This window comes from Ursus arctos, unplaced genomic scaffold (assembly GCF_023065955.2).
Source record: "Ursus arctos isolate Adak ecotype North America unplaced genomic scaffold, UrsArc2.0 scaffold_17, whole genome shotgun sequence".
Classification (NCBI taxonomy): Eukaryota; Metazoa; Chordata; class Mammalia; order Carnivora; family Ursidae; genus Ursus; species Ursus arctos.
Window position 1 is genome coordinate 45357549 of NW_026622841.1, and position 8375 is coordinate 45365923.

Genomic DNA, 8375 nt, shown 5'->3' on the forward strand with positions numbered 1-8375 from the left:
TAGAACAGGGCTGTGGGAAAAGGTAGGAACATCAGAGGAGTGTCAAGGGACCAAGTTCATTAGTCTGCTGGAAGAGCACCAGTCAAGTAAGGACAGAGAGAGGACAGAGAGAAGATAGACCGGGAGAGATGATGAAACTCCGTGTACACAGATGAGAAGGGTTGCCTTGTCTCAGGAAAGCCGAGAGGCTGGATATCTAGAATCAAGGAAGAGGGTCATCAATTGAATCTTGAAGGTATTTCTCTAGGTCCTTGACCAAGGGCATGATCCAGTGGCCTGAGGTCAGCCGTTTCTGTCTGAACCCCAGCTGGGAGACCAGCAAGAACTCTGGTTCTTCAGAGATATGGTGTCTAATAGATAAACAAATAAAAGTAGGCTAGAGAGGACCAGCAGAAAAAGATGGTACTATCAGTTGAGGCTGGTAGAGGAACTTCTTAACTAGGAGGCCAGGGACATCGAGGGCCCGGGAGTAGGTACTGAGCCTGGCTCCACGTGTTCCGTGTTAGTCAAGATCGTGGAGGGAAGGTAGGACAACTGTGTCAAGGTTTGAGCTCCAAATTCCCTGTTTTTACATGAGTCCTAGAGTTGCGGAATCTCAGAATTGGATGGAACACAGAGGTCGGTGCATCAGAAAGCTCAGTCCCTGATCAAACTCGGGTAGTTCTGTCCACCTTGACTGAGCTGCTCGCCCTCTTTCAGCTTCAGTTTTTCCACCCAACAACGCAGACAATAAGAAAGTCCCTGTTTACCTGACAAGATTGTTCTGATAACCAGGTGATGGGATCACCTATAAAATTGTAGGGCCTGGTGCAAAATGAAAACACGGGGCTAGCCCCTCCTTAAAAACTATTAAGACTTTGAAGATGGCAACAGCAGACCATTAAACCAAGTGCCAGGTGCTTCTGAGAGCAGAGCCTGGCGTGACTGTACAGGTCTCCTGCCATGAGGGCAGCCCTGCCAGGTAGAATGATGGACATCAAAGTATTTAACAATCTGCAAAGAGTTCAACAGACTCCTGAGGGGTTTCTCTTCTCTTGGCACTCCGCCATTATGAGTTTGCTAGGGCTGCCATTAAAAAAACGAACCTCAAACTAGGTGGCTTCTACAACTGAAATTTCTTGTCTCATGGTTCTGGAAGCTAGAGTCCAGACTCAAGGTGCCAACAGGGCTGGTTCTTCCCGAGGGCGATGAGAGAAGAACCTGTTCCAGGCCTTTCTCCCTGGCTTGTAGATGGCCATCTTCTCCTTATAGCTCTTCACATTGCCTTCCCTCTATGCATGTCTCCAGGGCCAAATTTTTCCTTCTTACAAGGACATCAGTCACATTCAATTAGAGCCCACCCTAATGACCTCATTTTTTTTTAATGACCTCATTTTAACTTCATTAGCTCTGCAAAGACCCTGTCTCCAAATAAGATCACATTTTGAGGCACTGGGGGTTAAAACTTCAACATATGAATTTGGGAGGGAGGACACTATTCAAGTCATAACAAGCCTCAAGCCACTTCTATTATTTGGAGGCATGCCTGACGGTGCGTGGTCTCATGGGGAGGTAGTGATGTTAAGCTGTGGTAGAGGGAGGGTTCTGCCACCATGACAGGGGTGTGGGGTCACAGTTCCTGCTACGTAGTGCTCATTGCAGCTCTCACTGCTTGGTCTATAAGACCCACTCTTTAGCCCCTTAAAGCTCTTGCATGTACACCCAATAAATTCCTTTCTGGCTTAGGAAAACCAAAGTATGTTCCCATGGCTTGCAACTAAGAACACTGATACTCAAATATTACATTAGAATTGGAAAGGATTTTTGTATTGGACTGGAGTTCTCTGCCTCCCCAGACTGGCTTGGCACCATCTGCCTCCTGGGCTCTGGCAGCTTGTTCACGAGGAGCCCTAGCTTCCCACTGTGGCCTTATTTCAGCCACTCTCTGCAGACACAGCCTCCCCAGTGTGAGGGCCGAGGCCTACGGCACAGAAGCCATAGAAGCTTGGCAGCACGGGCCCTACTGAGGAGACCTGCAGGGGCACTGGCTCCTCCCAGCGCTCCCATGAAGCACCTTGCCACCTTGCTGGGGGCATAGACGATGGCTGCCACACCGCTGCTTGGAGGGGCCATGTGACAACCCAGAACAGAGGGGTGGCTGAGTCCCTGTGGGACCAGCTCTGAACAAACAAGGAGAGTCAGGAGATGGAGGGAACCGGCGGGTAAGCTCTTCTCCATTCCTCCCTGATGACTGATGATTCCAACCTGTGGTGGTCCCGTTTGGCCTCCCCACAGAGTCCTGCTGGCTCAGCCTTGGGTGTGGTTTTTGTGGCCTGTGGTCACTCATCACCCTGCATTTGCTCCCATTCTCTCCCTAACACCCTGCCCTTTCCCCTCACTCTTCTGCTCCGGATAGAGCCTTGTAAACAACCCAAGCTTCACCTCAGGCTCTGTTTTCTGTGGAGGCTGTTTTCCTCTCCAAAGGCAAGGAGCCTTGGAGGAAGCCTTGGGTGTAGAGCCCAGGAAGGGAAAAGAGGAAACCAGCTCATCACACCCATGGGTCCGTATGTCAACCTACCTGAGGCTCAGAGACTTAAGATGGCAGGCAACCAGGAATTAGGAACAATGAGACCAGGCATATTATGAAAGATCAGTTATGTCAACGCTGCTCAGAGAACTGAGGCAATTATTGAAGATGATTCAGAACCTCGGCTGGAGCACAAAAGAGCTTCCACCCGGAACAGCCTTGTAAAGGTGGCTGTGTAAATGGAGGACAGGACCCCAAGTGTGTATTTAAAGGGCATGGCTTGGGGCGTCTGGTGGCTCAGTTCATGATCCCAAGCTCCTGGGATCAAGCCCCACATAGGGCTCCCTGCTCAGTGCAGAGTCTGCTTCTCCCTCTGCCCCTTCCCTTGCTCATGCTCTCTCTAGCTCTCTCTCATGCGTGCTCTCTCTCCCAAATAAATGGATAAAATCTTAAAAAATAATAATTAAAAAAAGGGGGCATGGCTTCTCTGCCCTTTATTATAGGCTCCTGAGTAGCAGGATGGAAATAGTTGTTCACCCTGTGAGGTAGACGACTACTTCAGTGCTCCCAAGAGCTGCACTCTCTCTATTTAGAAGCAGCGTGACTGTACAGTTCCGGTCGCAGAACCACTCCAGAGAGTTAGAAAGACAGCTTCAGTGTGGCATCGATGCTGATTGCACACAGGGTGACCAGTTAGGCTAGTCTCTGCAAAGACCCTGTCTCCAAATTGAGCCCCATTGAAATGATTTTCTTAATAAATGGGCATCCACGGGGCGCCTGGGTGACTCAGTCAGTTAAGTGTCTGCCTTGGGCTCAGGTCACGACCTCAGGGTCCTGGGATCAAGCCCCATGTCAGGCTCCCTGCTCAGCAGGGAGTCTGCTTCTCCCTTTGCCCCCACCCCCATGCTCGCTCTCAAATAAATAAAATCTTTTAAAAAAAACAAATAGAAGAGCATCCACCCCTGCCCTGAAGATAAACTCCAGCAGTAGACAGTGAGGCCCCTAGTCTTCCTTGAGTCAACAGACCTCAAGTTTTTGAGAGCACAGGAAACACCTGCTGTGCGTATGCATACTTCTAGACCCCAGCCTCAAAACCTCTGATCCAGCAGTTCTGGGGTTAGGGACTTGGGAATGGCCATTTACACACATGTGCACACATACACACATGCATGTGCGCACACCCCATGACTGTGAGGTAGAAGGACTCTGGTCCACATTTCCAGAATTATCCTCTGGAGTTCTCAGACACTCTTCCAGCTCTGAGGTGAGTATATGCAAACAACCTGAGCTCCCAGAAAACACTTCCAGTTCCCTTGCCTTGGACTTCCGGCATGTTTAATTAGCCCGTCCTGCCCACACAGACCTATTTTAATGTTAGCACTGGTGCAACAGCGTAAGTTTAGTGTATACCTACACAGAGAGGTTATCACAAGGCAGAGCTTCCCGAACTTAGCTGCGTATGAGTAGCGTCTGGGGAACCTTTGACATTTATTTATTTTGTAGAGAAAGAGAGAGCACGTGCGTGTGAGCAGCGGGGAGGGGCAAAGGGAGAGGGAGAAGCAGAAGCAGAGTCCTTGCTGAGCGCGGAGCCCAAGCACTCAGGACTCCATGCCACAACCTTAAGATCGTGACCTGAGCTGAAATCAAGAGTTGGACGCTTAACCAACTGAGCCACCCAGGCGCCCCTGGGGAAACTTTTCAATGCCACCTCGCTTATGCCCAAATCCAATTAGAAAATGAGCAAAAGACATCACGAGACATTTCACCGAGGAGGATATGCAGATGGTAAACAAGCACATGAAAAGATACTCGACATCACTAGCCAGGAAAGGAATGAAAATTAAACCACAATGAGATATCACCATACACCCATCAGAAGGACTAAAATAAAACATAGTGATAATCCCAAACGCTGACACGAATGCAGAGGAACTGGGTCTCTTACACGCTACTGGTGGGAAGGTGAACGGGTATGGCTACTTTGGAAAACAGTTTGGTAATTTCTTAAAAAAACTAAACATACACTTAACATATGACCTAGCAATTACCCTCCTAACATGAATCCCAGAGAAATGAAAACTTATGTTCACACAAAAACATTTTATACAAAGGTTCATGGTAGCTTTAGTTTTGAGTATAGTTGACACAGCGTTAGTTTCAGATGAACGACATAGTGATTCGACGAGTTTATACACTATGCTGCGCTCACCACAAATGCAGCTGCCACCTGTCACCATACATCCCTATCACAGTGTCATCGACTATATTCTTTATGCTGTGCCTTTTCTTCCCCTGAATCTCCCACTCCCCTTCAGCCATTTTGCCCATCCTCCTCCCCTCCTCCCCTCTGACAACCACCAGTTTGTTCTCTGTGTTTATAGGTCTGATTCTGCTTTTTGTCTTTTTATTCAGTTTTGTTTTTTTTTTAGTTTCCACATATGAGTGAAATCGTATCGTATTTGTCTTTCTCAGTCTGACTTGTTTCGCTTAGCATAATATCCTCCAGGTCCATCCACGTTTTCACAAGTGGCATGATCTCATCCTTTTTTGTAGCCGAATAATATTTTATACACACCACGTCTTCCTTATCCATTCATCTATTGATGGACACAGGTTGCTTCCATATTTTGGCGATTATAAATAATGTTGCAATAAACATTGGGTGCCTAAATCTTTCCAAAGAAGTATTTTCATTTTCTGTGCATAAATACCCAGTAGAGGAATTATTGGGTCATATGGTAGTTCTATTTCTAATATTTTGAGGAACCTCCATACTGTTTTCCATAGTGGCTGCACCAGTTTACATTCCCACCAACAGCACACAAGGGTTCCATTTTCTCTACATCTTTGTCAGCACTTGTTATTTCTTTTTTTTAAGTATAGTTTTTTAAGTATAGTTTTTAAATTTTATTTATTCAATTGGGAGAGAGCAAGAGAGTTCACAGAGGGAGACAGAGAGGGAGAAGGAGAAGCAAACTCACCGCTGAGTGGAGAGCCCAATGTGGGGCTCGATCCCAGGACCCTGAGATCATGACCTGAGCTGAAGGCAGATGCTTAACCTGCTGAGCCACCCAGGCGCCCCAGCACATGTTATTTCTTATCTTTTCTTATTTTAGCCATCCTGACAGGTGTGAGGTCTATCTCACTGTGGCTTTGATTTGTATTTCCTTGATGGTGAGAGATGCTGAGCACCATTAGTGTGTCAGTTGGCCATCTGGATGTCTTCTCTGGGAAAATGTCTATTCAGGTCCTCTCCTCATTTTTTAATCAGTTTGGTTGTTTGGTGTTGGGTTGATAATTCTTTATATATTTTGGATGTTAACCCTTCATTGGATATGTCATTTGCAAATATTTTCTCCCATTCAGTAGGTTGCCTTTTTGTTTTGTTGATGGTTTCCTTAGCTGTGCAGAAGCTTTTTATTTTGACATAGTTCCGATAGTTTATTTTTGCTTTTGTTTTCCTTTCCTGACAGCTTTATTTGTAATAGCCCCAAACTGTAAACAATCAAAATGTCCCATAATAGGTACAATAAACAAACTGTGGTACACCCACACCGTGCAATACTACTTAGCAATAAACAGGAAGGAACTACTGAAACACACAATGACTTGGATGGATCACAAGAACATTATACTGAGTGAAAAAGCCAATCTCAAAAGGCTACATATTGTATAATTCCATTAATATAACCTTCCTGAAATGAAAAAATTAGAGAGATGGAGAACAGAATAGTGTTTGTTGGAATGATAGGGGGAAGGGGACTGATGATAGTATAAAGGTGTGAGTACAGGGATGATCTTCTTGGTGATGAAACATTCTGTATCTTAACTCCAGTGGTGGTTGCAGGGATCTACATGTGTGAGAAAATGGCACAGAATATGCACACACATTGTACCAATGCCAATTTCCCAGATTTAATATTGTAACTACATTTATGTACAATGTAGTTATTAGGGAAAACTTTGCAACCTCCAGTGAATCTATAATTATGTAAAAAGAAAAAGAAAGAATAAGTCCTGATTCCCAGGCTGCCCTCCCGCCTCCAGACTAATGAAATCAGACTGTTGGGGTGGGGAGCAGTCCAGGGATCGGCATGTTTCAAAGCTGTCAGGTGATGGCTAAGTGTAGCCGAAGTAGAGGTCTACTGTAATTGACATTTCATAGCTTCTGCGGCCACTAGATTTTCTGCCGAGCATCATACTCGGTAGAAACAGCCATCCAACACATGGTAAGGCTATGCGTGCCAACTGCTTGCATAGTGATGAGGCTTTTTTAAAGCTTTGACCCTGGGCTGGCTGATAATATTTTCCCTGAGGAATCAGTGTGTGGGGATGAGCTCCAGACATGGAGAGGGTCAGGATGGGGGCCCACAGTGTTAACCTAGGCTAAAGAAGACCCTGGGTTTCATTTCTCTTTGTTTCTCCAGATTTCTGGACAAATGCAAAGTGCTCTCTTGGATTTCCGTTTGAAGTTATAACAGATTCCCTAAGTGCTTGTAACACACCTGCTGACCACACTGGTGGGCTCCGAGATACAGACTGGTTTCCTCCGGTGACTACAATCGATTTCACCTCCATAATTGTCTTCTCTATCATCTTATTGTAAACAAACGAAAGCCATCACACCAAATAAAGTGATCGTTCTTGAGGGAAGGCATATTTATACATTTTTCTCTTTTGTGTCTTTGGTTGAAGTATCGAAGGGCTGATCATAAAAGTAATGGAACACCTTCTGCACTGATTGTTTACCCTGTTTTTAGCTTTCACTTATTTCTTGCTATTTTCTTGCTATAGTTTCGTGTTGTTTCAGAGCCTCCTGTGCCTGGTACTTCTGAATGCTTTCCAAGATGAATTTCTCCAGCTGCATCTCAGATATGAAAGCTTTGTTAATTGTAACAGTTCATTTATGATTAATATGAAGCTTTCTGGTTGATTGTTGGTGATGTCCTATGAACTCCCCAAACCTCTAATGCCAAATGGTATCCTTTCCCAGTGTATTTCTTGATATAATTAAACTGCTGTATCGTTTTTAAAAGATGGGTATTTGGTTTATAATATGTGTAGTGTCTTTGAATAATTACCAAGAATGGTATTGCTAACTGTGACATTATTGAAATATTAATGAAAAGAGAACTTTGATCTGCTATTTCACTCACAGTAGCTCAAAGATGGTGGAAGATGAGAGTCCAAACCTCACGGCTGGAGGGCTACATTTTGCTCTTTATACAAGCTTCAGCTGATATTCCGAGTGACTTTTTTGGTCGTTTTTACATGTTCTCAACCAAAAAAAAGTGTAAGAACTATAAGTGGGGGTCTACTAAATTCTTTGATGTCACAAAGGGGCCGCTAACTTTATAATAGTCGTTACAAAGGGCGTTTACTGATCTAGTACACGTCTCACACGTGGAGACACGATCGTAGACCTTTTCGCTAACCTGACATTAACACACGTCTTTTCACCTAACCCCCTGTGGGAGACCATGGAAATGCTTTAACATCTGGTATTTGTTCACATATTAGCAGAGGTTTTTAAGAATGGCACTTGAGAAAGGCTTGTCACACTATATGAAGTCCATTCGGGAAGCATTTTTGTTTTCAACCGTACTTCTTGTCTGTTTCATAGTGAAAGGCCTTTTATTGCGTCCTCAAATGAGGCACTGTTGTAACATCAAAGCTCAGCTTAAGCAGTGCAATGAGATGCATGATCAAAACATACGATGATATAAGTCATTCTTCTTACCTCTCATGCGATCTCATCAGGCCACTTACCACAAAAGAAACTTGGGATTTCTTAGGGGCAAGACAGGAGCCTCTCTGAGCTAATGGTGGGGTTGTTCTTCCCAGTGACACTGAATGTAGCTACAGAGGA